Raw genomic sequence first — 11955 nt, forward strand, 5'->3', positions numbered from 1 at the left:
GGAGAGTTGAGCTGAGTCCTCTGAAGAAAAAAGGTAGCAAAAGTCAGAAAAAAAAAACTTCAACTTTTGTGAAATCTCAAAGAACTCTGCAAACCAGCTGAGGTATGTAAGAAAATTCAAGATGGCTTCTGGATTAGTTTCCTAGGGCTCCCCTAAGAAGGTATAGCAAATTGAATTAACACAACAAAAATTTGTTCTCTCACAGATCTGGAGGTTGAAAGTCCAAAATCAAGGGGGTGGCAGAAACACGTTCCCTGTGGGCACAGAGGAAAGGGAGGCATCCTTCTTGCTTTTTATGGCTTCTGGTAGCCCCAGGCGCACCATGATTTATGGTAATAGGAATCTAACCCCTGCCTCTGTTTTCCTGGGTCCCTCTTCTCTGTGTCTGCACAAATTTCTCTCTCTCTCTCTTCTTATAAGAGACCATCCATAGGATTAGGGGCCTACCCTACTCTAGTAGGACCTCATCTTAACTAATTGTATCTGCAACCATCCTTTTGCCAAATAAGGTCACATTTGAAAGTGCTAGGGGAGAATTCCAAGATGGCGGCTAGAGGGAGGAAGCAGAAAGCGAGCCTCCTATAGTGAAATCTTGGAGAGACGCTGGAGACACACTTTGCAGGCATAATCACTGAGAAGAGGCATAACTTTGACTCCTCCACAACTCCAGCCGGTGCAGAGAATCTCCACTTCACGTTAAACGGAGAACCGAGGAGGCCCCCGGGGCCGCCAGTGGCCGGCGCCCATACGGCTTGGGAAGACGCGGACCAGGTGAGCTTCGCGGTACCGCGGTAGCCCCACAGACAAGCCTGGGCCAGAGCAGCATAGCCCCCTGGACAGACTGACCTCCACCCGGGAAAAAAAGAGAAACTGAGTACTAAGCAATAAGAACAGTTAAGACACGCTGGAAAGAGGGTGGGGCGCCCTGAGCGCTGAAGATTGGGGGAAGGGAATCCTTCCTGGGACTGTAAATAAACGAGCCGGGCGGGCCGGAGAGGCTCTGGCGGGAGCGGGGCGTGCCCAGCAACCAGGAGTGGGGACGCTTGTGAGAGGAAGGAAGACCCACTTCCCAGTGAACTGTAAATAAACACGCAGGCCTGACAACGCGGGGCAGTGTCACCTTTCCCAGTGCTTGGAAAGGGGAAAGCCTGTGGCAGAGGCCTCCGCACAGGAGAACTCTGAGCAAACAAAGCCTGTGGGACCAGGTGAGTGCTAGCTCACCCCAGAGATCTGCATAAATAACGCCGCCAGCTACAGGCGGAGAGCAGCAGGCAGGCAAGCCACAGTTGCAGATACCACTCTCAGAACTGCCTCCAGATGCTTTTTTTTCTTTTTCTCCCTACCTTTGATGAGAGAACAACCGAATTACACCTGCAAGCTGAAAAACTTACTGAAACTGTATTGCATTTGAACTGGGGACACTTGGTGGGGCTTTTTTTTTTTTTTTTTTTATCTTCTGTGTGTGTGTGAGTGTAGTTTTGTTCTACTTTATGCATCCCCTTTGATGAGACAACTACAGAACAACATCTGAGGCACCAACTCCAGGACTGGAGATTGAGACGGACATCCAAATTATTAAGACTGAAATTGCATTGCATATAAACTTGGAAGTTTTTTGGTTTTTTGTTTTTGTTTTTTTTTTTTAATTTTCTATTTTCCATTTTATTTTAATTCATTTTTATAAATAGATATTACTTTCATATACTTATTTTTTTTTTATCTTTGATTTTCAATCCTCTCTCTGTCTCTCTATTGTCTGTTCAGCTTACTGTCGATTAGTACACTAACACTCCCTCTTTATACCTTTGAAACTCTCTTGTCTGATACCTTGTTCTGCTTTCTCCCTCTAGTCTGTATATTTGTTTTCCCCTTTTCTTTAACTTCTTGCTTTCCATCTCAGCTCACTCTTCCATTCTCAATATTACCATTGTTATTATTACAAGCTAGAAAATACTTAATTACACACAGTACAGGGACAGTAACAACACCAAGGACAATGACGGGAAGACAGAAAAAACAGGGAAACCAGTTTCCCCACAGCAAAAAATTAGTACAGGAACCAGAGGGGAATGAAGAGAACAGAAACTCAGAGCCAGACTCCAACAAAATGAAGATAAACTATGCCAAAGGACCCAATGAAGCCTACAAGAATAATTTAAAAGAAGACATACTACAAGTACTCAATGAGAATTTTATAGAGATGATACTGGATAGGGTCAACCAAAATGTACAGGAGACACTCAAGAAATTCCAAGACAATAAAAATAGAGAATTTGAAAAAGCAAAAGAAGAAATAAAGGAAACCATAGAAGCACTGTATAAACACCAAAGTGAAAGAGAGAACACAATGAATAAATGGATAAATGAACTCAGGACAAAAATAGACAACAATAAAGAAGAAAACTGCCAGGATATGGAAAACCTCAGAAAAAAGAACGAAACAGAACTGCAAAACAAAACGGAAGGCCAATCCAGCAGAATAGAACAAACAGAAGACAGAATCTCAGAACTCGAAGATGAAATGGTAATTAAAGGAAAAACTGAAGAACTATTAATTAAACAACTCAAGACCTGTGAAAAGAAAATGCAAGAACTCACTGACTCCATCAAAAGACCAAACTTGAGAATCATGGGCATCGAAGAAGGAGAAGAGGTGCAAGCGAAGGGAATGCGTAATATATTCAACAAAATAATAACGGAAAATTTCCCAAATCTAGAGAAAGATATTCCCATACAAATGCAAGAGGCCTCCAGGACACCAAACAGACCAGATCAAAATAGAACTACTCCACGACATATCATCACTAAAACAACAAGTTCAGAAACTAAGGAAAGAATATTGAAGGCTGCAAGAGAGAAAAAACAAGTAACATACAAAGGTAAACCCATCAAAATCACAGCAGACTTCTCAACAGAAACATTAAAAGCAAGAAGAGCGTGGGGTGAGCTCTTCCGGGCACTGAATGAAAATAACTTCAACCCCAGGATACTCTACCCAGCAAAGCTATCATTCAAAATAGATGGAGCAATAAAAGTCTTCCATGATAAGCAGAAACTAAAACAATATGTGACCACAAAGCCACCATTACAAAAGATTCTGCAAGGGATCCTGCACACAGAAAGTGACACCCAACTTAACCATGAAAAGGCAGGCAGCACCAAACCACAGGATAAGAAAAAGCAAGACAGTAGAGAGTAACATCAAGTTAGGTACACACAATCAAACCTTCAAACAACTAAGATAACTAAATGGCAGGAATCACCACATACCTATCAGTACTAACACTTAATGTTAATGGACTTAATTCACCCATCAAAAGACACCGTTTGACAAAATGGATTAAAAAAGAAGATCCAACAATTTGTTGCTTACAGGAGACTCATCTCACCGACAGAAACAAGCATATGCTTAGGATGAAAGGCTGGAAGAAGATTTACCAAGCCAATGGCCCCCGAAAACAAGCAGGAGTAGCAATACTTATCTCTGACAAAGTAGACTTCAAACCTACATTGATCAAACGAGATAAAGAAGGACATTCCATACTAATAAAAGGGGAAATAGACCAAAAGGAAATAATAATCATCAATCTGTACGCACCCAATGTCAACGCACCCAATTTCATCAAACATACCCTGAAAGACCTAAAAGCATATATAAATGCCAACACAGTGGTTGTGGGAGACTTTAACACTCCATTATCATCAATAGATAGGTCATCCAAACAAAAACTCAATAAAGAAATCCAAGATCTAAAATATGCAATAGATCAAGTGGACCTAGTAGATGTCTACAGAACATTTCATCCAACCTCTATACAATATACATTCTTCTCAGCAGCCCATGGAACCTTCTCCAAAATAGATCATATCCTAGGGCACAAAGTAAGCCTCAGCAAATATAAGAAAATAGAAATAATACCATGCATACTATCTGACCACAATGCAGTAAAAGTAGAACTCAACAACAAAAGTAAAGACAAAAAACATGCAAACAGCTGGAAACTAAATAACTCATTACTTAATGAAGAGTGGATCATCGATGCAATAAAAGAGGAAATTAAAAAGTTCCTAGAAGTCAATGAAAATGAAAACACAACCTACCGGAACCTATGGGACACAGCTAAGGCAGTCTTGAGAGGAAAGTTTATAGCCATGAGTGCATATATTAAAAAGATTGAAAGATCCCAAATCAATGACCTAATGATACATCTCAAACTCCTAGAAAAACAAGAACAAGCAAATCCCAAAACAAATAGAAGGAGAGAAATAATAAAAATAAGAGCTGAAATCAACGAAATAGAAACCAAAAAAACCATACAAAGAATTAATGAAACAAAAAGTTGGTTCTTTGAAAAAATAAACAAGATCGATAGACCCCTGGCAAACCTGACTAAAATGAGGAGAGAAAAAACCCAAATTAGTAGAATCAGGAAAGCAAAAGGGGAGATAACAACAAACACCATGGAAGTCCAGGAAATCATCAGAGACTACTTTGAGAACCTATATTCAAATAAATTTGAAAATCTAAAAGAAATGGACAGATTTCTAGATACATATGATCATCCAAAACTGAACCAAGAGGAAATTAATCACCTGAATAGACCTATAACACAAAATGAAATTGAAGCAGCAATCAAGAGTCTCCCCAAAAAGAAAAGTCCAGGACCTGATGGATTCTCTGCTGAATTCTATCAGACCTTTAAAGAAGAACTGATACCAACCCTCCTTAAACTGTTCCACGAAATAGAAAGGGAAGGAAAACTGCCAAACACATTTTATGAAGCCAGTATTACACTTATCCCAAAACCAGGCAAAGACACCTCCAAAAAGGAGAACTATAGGCCAATCTCCTTAATGAACATTGATGCAAAAATCCTCAACAAAATAATGGCAAATCGAATTCAGCAACACATCAAAAAGATTATTCACCACGACCAGGTAGGCTTCATCCCAGGGATGCAGGGGTGGTTCAACATATGAAAATCAATAAACGTAATAAACCACATTAACAGAAGCAAAGACAAAAACCACTTGATCATCTCAATAGATGCAGAAAAAGCCTTTGATAAGATCCAACATCATTTCATGATAAAAGCTCTAAGAAAACTAGGAATAGAAGGAAAGTTCCTCAACATTATAAAAGCTATATATGACAAACCTACAGCCAGCATTATACTTAACGGAGAAAAATTAAAACCATTCCCTCTAAAATCAGGAACCAGACAAGGATGCCCACTGTCTCCACTCCTATTCAACATAGTACTGGAATTCCTAGCCAGAGCAATTAGGCAAGAAGAAGGAATAAAAGGAATACAAATAGGTAAAGAAACTGTCAAAATATCCCTATTTGCAGATGACATGATCCTATACCTTAAAGACCCAAAAAACTCTACTCAGAAGCTTCTAGACATCATCAATAGCTATAGCAAGGTAGCAGGATATAAAATCAACATAGAAAAATCATTAGCATTTCTATACACTAACAATGAGCAAACGGAAAAAGAATGTATGAAAGCAATTCCATTTACAATAGCCTCAAAAAAAATCAAATACCTAGGTGTAAACCTAACAAAAGATGTGAAAGACCTCTACAAGGAAAACTATACACTTCTGAAGAAAGAGATTGAGGAAGACTATAGAAAGTGGAGAGATCTCCCATGCTCATGGATTGGTAGAATCAACATAGTAAAAATGTTGATACTCCCAAAAGTAATCTACATGTTTAATGCAATTCCCATCAAAATTCCAATGACATTCATTAAAGAGATTGAAAAATCTACTGTGAAATTTATATGGAAACACAAGAGGCCACGAATAGCCAAGGCAATACTCAGTCAAAAGAACAATGCAGGAGGTATCACGATACCTGACTTCAAACTATATTACAAAGCAATAACAATAAAAACAGCATGGTACTGGCACAAAAACAGACGTGAAGACCAGTGGAACAGAATAGAGGATCCAGATATGAAGCCACACAACTATGAGCACTTATCTTTGACAAAGGAGCTAAAAATATACAATGGAGAAATAGCAGCCTCTTCAACAAAAACTGCTGGGAAAACTGGTTAGCAGTCTGCAAAAAACTGAAACTAGATCCATGTATATCACCCTATACCAAGATTAACTCAAAATGGATCAAGGATCTTAATATCAGACCCCAAACTCTTAAGTTGATACAAGAAAGAGTAGGAAATACTCTGGAGTTAGTAGGTATAGGTAAGAACTTTCTCAATGAAACCCCAGCAGCACAGCAACTAAGAGATAGCATAGATAAATGGGACCTCATAAAACTAAAAAGCTTCTGTTCATCAAAAGAAATGGTCTCTAAACTGAAGAGAACACCCACAGAGTGGGAGAAAATATTTGCCAATTATACATCAGACAAAGGACTGATAACCAGAATATACAGGGAACTTAAAAAACTAAATTCTCCCAAAACTAATGAACCAATAAAGAAATGGGCATGTGAACTAAACAGAACTTTCTCAAAAGAAGAAATTCAAATGGCCAGAAAACACATGAAAAAATGCTCACCATCTCTAGCAATAAAGGAAATGCAAATTAAAACCACACTAAGATTCCACCTCACCCCTGTTAGAATAGCCATCATCAGCAACACCACCAACAACAGGTGTTGGCGAGGATGTGGGGAAAAAGGAACCCTCTTACACTGTTGGTGGGAATGTAGACTAGTACAACCACTCTGGAAAAAAATTTGGAGGCTACTTAAAAAGATGGACCTCGATCTACCATTTGATCCAGCAATACCACTCTTGGGGATATACCCAAAAGACTGTTACTCCAGAGGCACCTGCACATCCATGTTTATTGCGGCACTATTCACAATAGCCAAGTTATGGAAACAGCCAAGATGCCCCAGCACTGACGAATGGATTAAGAAAATGTGGTATCTATACACAATGGAATTTTATGCAGCCATGAAGAAGAACAAAATGTTATCATTCGCTGGTAAATGGATGGAATTGGAGAACATCATTCTGAGTGAGGTTAGCCTGGCTCAAAAGACCAAAAATCGTATGTTCTCCCTCATATGTGGACATTAGATCAAGGGCAAACACAACAAGGGGATTGGACTATGAGCACAGGATAAAAGCGAGAGCACACAAGGGAGGGATGAGGATAGGTAAGACACCTAAAAAACTAGCTAGCACTTGTTGCCCTTAATGCAGAGAAACTAAGGCAGATACCTTAAAGCAACTGAGGCCAATAGGAAAAGGGGACCAGGAACTAGAGAAAAGGTTAGATCAAAAAGAATTAACCTAGAAGGTAACACCCACGCGCAGGAAATCAATGTGAGTCAATGCCCTGTATAGCTATCCTTATCTCAACCAGCAAAACCCCTTGTTCCTTCCTATTATTGCTTATACTCTCTCTACAACAAAATTAGAGATAAGGGCAAAATAGTTTCTGCGGGGTATTGAGGGGGGAAGCGGGAGGGGGTGGAGTGGGTGGTAAGGGAGGGGGTGGGGGCAGGGGGGGAGAAATGAACCAAGCCTTGTATGCACATATGAATAATAAAAGAAAAATGAAAAAAAAAATAAAAATAAAAAAAAAAAAAGAAAGTGCTAGGGGTTAGAACTCCAACACCTCTCTATTTTTGTTTGGTGGTACTAAAGTTTGAACTCAGGGCCTTGCACTTGCTAGGCATGTGCTGTATCACTTCAGCCATGCTTCTAGCCCTTTTTCTTTAGTCTATTTTTCAGATACAGTCTCATACTTTTGTCTGGGGCCAGCCACAGCTCTTGATTCTCCCATTCCCTCTACCACTTACCCCGAGTAGTTAGAATTACAGGTGTACCACCATACCTGACTCAACATTTTGTTTGGAGAGCACAACTCAACCCATAATAGCTGCTGAGTGGTCTGAAGTTTCTTAGGAGAAGATGGAGTGATCCATCACTGAGTCTGGATTTCAGGGTTGTGAGTGGGAGCCATGAGAATGGGGTGGGAATGATTTTCCTAAGTCAGGACAAGAACTTGAAGACTTGGGAAAATACAGGGTGACAGGGAAATGGGATTTTTCCACATCTTATAACAACTCTTATGCTCATGTTAAAATAGGCATTTTGTTGAATAACTTTGTAGAGGGGTGAGTGGATGAGGGAGCTGCTGTTCACTTGATGCCCTTGCACAGCCATGCTGGTTATACATAGCTGATGCAGGTCTGTTGGGTGCATGTTCCATTGGGATTAATGCATTTTCAGTTGTTAAATCCTGTGAATGCTACCCCTCCCCCAATAGTGATTTAAATAAATCAAAACTCCAAGAAGTGAGAAAGAGTTAGTCAGAGACAAATTTTTGACAACTTTGGTGGTGAAAGGAAGGTTAGAGTAGTTTGATGGGTAAGCAAGGTTAAGAAAAAGCATTTTATTTCACTTTATTTTCGTATGTAGGTGTGGTTTGAATGTGGTTATTGTCAAACAGGAGGGCTTAAGTCCTGCTGTGGGCAGGAGAGTTTGGGACCAGCCCCATTGATACTGGGTAAACATTAGAAGGGAGCTAAGTGTTCCTATTGGGAACTTATCCCACTCCAGTTTTGACCTCACAAGTGTCCTCTAGGCTTTGAGTCAGGGTATCTGGGAGAAGTGCCCTAACTCATGGATACTTCTTAGTTTGGAATCCATCCTGGCCATCTGGCAGGAAAGGATATAGCTATACGTATCTTTGTCAGGGGCAAGTGACTTGGAGAGGCCAGGGCCATTCTTCATTTCCTCCTTGCCTCTTTTTTTCTATGTGTTAGCAGCCAACTGACCTAGATTCCAAGGAGCACCAAAACCCATTGACTTACTTTAATATTTTATCAGTATAATTTCATCTAAGGTATGTATGTTTCTCACTTCATTTAGTTTATTTTGAAATTACACCTATAAAAGAATATGTAAGTGAGAACCAGAGATGTTTTGATAAGTCACTTTTATCTTTTGGGCATCTTAAAAGCCTAGTGCAATGAATAACCTGAGTTAAATAACTCTTATCACAAAGGAATTTTTGAACTTCTCTTATCCTACTGTAGCATAAAAGATTGAATTAGACGAGGATGTGATACACATCAGTGTGGATGAGAGATGTGATACTCCACAAGACTTCTGAGAATGGGGTACTGGTGATATCTGGCTTCTCCTTAGAGTAAAACTTGTGAAATTGTTAACCATCCTTATAGTTTAGTTGCTAGACACCAGAGGTAAGAGAGATCAGACATCATTTTTCTCCTTGCAGAGCTCATAGTCAAATGCGGAGCATATAGGAGGTGACTAAGGCTGCCTATAAGAATTCAGAAAGATATAAAAAAGATAATATCTGTGCTGGATTTAAGAGGGAAGTAGCTTTCCAAGCACAGGCAGAACTAAGGATGGGGCTGGGGGCGAAGGGTATTTAAAGGAGATAGAGAAACATGTTTGTCTGCTTGGAAATGCAGACATGTACAGCCTAAGAGAAATGGCAGACATGAGGGTTAGTTCTGTGTTTCTGGCACCTGTGTTTATACCTGGGATATAAAGCTTGGTAAGAGATGAAGCTGGACAGGGAGGGAAACAGGATAAATTGAGAAAGACCTTGTATATTTTGCTAAATTGTTTGGGCATTGTTATATGGATTATAAATTAAAATTACTAAAAATAATTTACTTGCAAATGTCGCATACTTCCGCATGACACATCGCTGAGGCTTGACACAGTGGTGAGAAAGACACACATGGCCTTCTTGAAGGTGTAGACCAGCTTTCTCATGCTCGGTGTGCTGTGCAGTCCCTGGCACCTGCGCCAAATGCCGGTTGGGACTTGGGGCTGGGTTGGACTTGGGATTCTGCATCTTTCACAGGCTTCCAGGTAAGGATGATGCAGCAGGTGCATGAACCACACCTTGACTGGCAGGGATCCAGCGAGGTTTAAGCAGTTTGCAGAATATCTGGAGCTACTTCTTTGGCGGGGGGGGCAGAGGGAGGGGATATTCTGTCATCTTGCTACAAATAGGCCAGAGTAAAACGCAATAATCTTAGTTGGTTTTGGTTGCTACAACAGAGATTCAAGATTATAATTACACTCTGCCAGCTTTTTTGTTATCAGTCAAATATCAGTCAATCCCTCAAACTACCAGTGTTAGGCCCCAGTTCACTGTATATTGAAATTTGTGATCCAATGTAATTGTTTTTTGTTTTGGGTATTCCCTGGTATGCCCCCAGCTCATTTTCTGTTTATTGGGCAACATTAATTTCTTTAGGGACGGATGGCATTGTAAAAGGTAAACTTCAATTGTTGACTTTCAGTTTCAAAAGCTGAAGACCTGGTTATTAAGTTATAGATTTGGAAAAATACATATTCTAGCACAGCTAGTTTTTCCTAATCCCTGCCCACTTTCCATCCATTTCACCACCTAAATAAAGATTTCACAAGCTGAGGGAAGGAGATAAGAATAGGGAAAATAGGGATGTCAGATGCTGTGTAATTCCGGAAGTAGGAAAAATAGATCCCAGATGACTTTAGTGAAGCTAAGCAAAAGGTATCTACATCCTCATCCTTAGGGTGAACTCAAGTTGGTGATGAGGTCCCAGTTCCCCACATGCCTTCTGGTGCTAGAAGGGAACTGACTTTAGGGTCAGGCAGAGAGCACTTAAGTCAGCTTTCAGACACTTCCTGTAGTCTGGAGAGGGCAATTGCAGACTCATATTTTATGTGCAACCCAAAGAGGTTGTGCTGGCACACATCTCTCATGAGAAAAGCCTGTACCCCACAAGAGAGGCAGCTTACAGACACCTACTTCCAGAAAAGCACAGCCAGCCAAGGTAACCAGGAGAGGTAAGCAGGACAAGCCTGCTTGCCTCAGCTTCCCTCACTATGGAGGGGCAGCAACAGGGGCGCAGGGAGGAAAAGGGAGTGACGATTCTCCCTCCCTTGAGACTCCTTGATGCTTAGGTCTTGGGTCAGAGTTTAGGCCTGGGCTGGGGGTAGCCAAAGGAAAGCATGGAAGTTGAAGTTCTGCACTGAACTGCACTTTTTTGATATCTCAAAGAAATCAGAAAGCTAAAGAAGGTCAAGATGTCATAAAGAGACAAAGAAGGGAGTTTCACTAGACCATGGACATGGATGATGTAGTGAATGGAGAAAAATGTTTTATGTGGTATTTTCTTTATTACATCAGAGAGAAAGACACACACTCACACACACACACACACACATACACACACACATGGGTGGGGCGGGGAGAGAGAGAGAGAGAGAGAGAGAGAGAGAGAGAGGCTTAGCACTGACAATCTTGTGATTGACACTATTACCACAGTGTTTCTGTGAACCAATGACTCAGACTGGACAGCATAGGAATATCCTGGGGACACACCACTGCTGTGTGAAGCCAGGTGAAATCAGGTTCCTGCCCTTGCTCCTGCCTCTCCAACTGACCCTCCTTTATGTTCAAACACCACTTTGGCATAACTTAAGTCCTCTGGAATTCAGATGCAATCCAAAACAAAAGTTGTGAGGAGACAATGAACTGACAGAGACATGCTTTCTACTGCTTGGCACAATGGGGAGGTGATTTGAATTTCTTGCACAGCAGAATTTGATGACCTCTGCTTTCCAGGTACATAATATTCTTCAATGCTGGTGGCATGAATTCTTTCCATTCTAACAGCCATTGAAGATCAACTGGATCTCCCTATTCCCTCTTGCCTCAAGTAATTGGTCCTGCTAACTCAGGAAGGGATTGAAAACCCTACAAATGTTACCTTTACTATGTTGTATTATGAAATTAATATATTGCAATTAGAGAAAATTTTCAAAAAACAATTACTGCATGTATTGCTACAAAGAGAAAAATCACAGTTCATAATTTGGTATATTTCTTGCCAGAATTTTTAGCATAGTCAGAATAGTTGAGATTATACTGTATGCACAAGTTTTTTCCTCTGCTTTTTGAACTTTGTTATAGCATGAATACTTT

The sequence above is a fragment of the Castor canadensis genome, chromosome 12 (assembly GCF_047511655.1).
Source record: "Castor canadensis chromosome 12, mCasCan1.hap1v2, whole genome shotgun sequence".
Taxonomy (NCBI): Eukaryota; Metazoa; Chordata; class Mammalia; order Rodentia; family Castoridae; genus Castor; species Castor canadensis.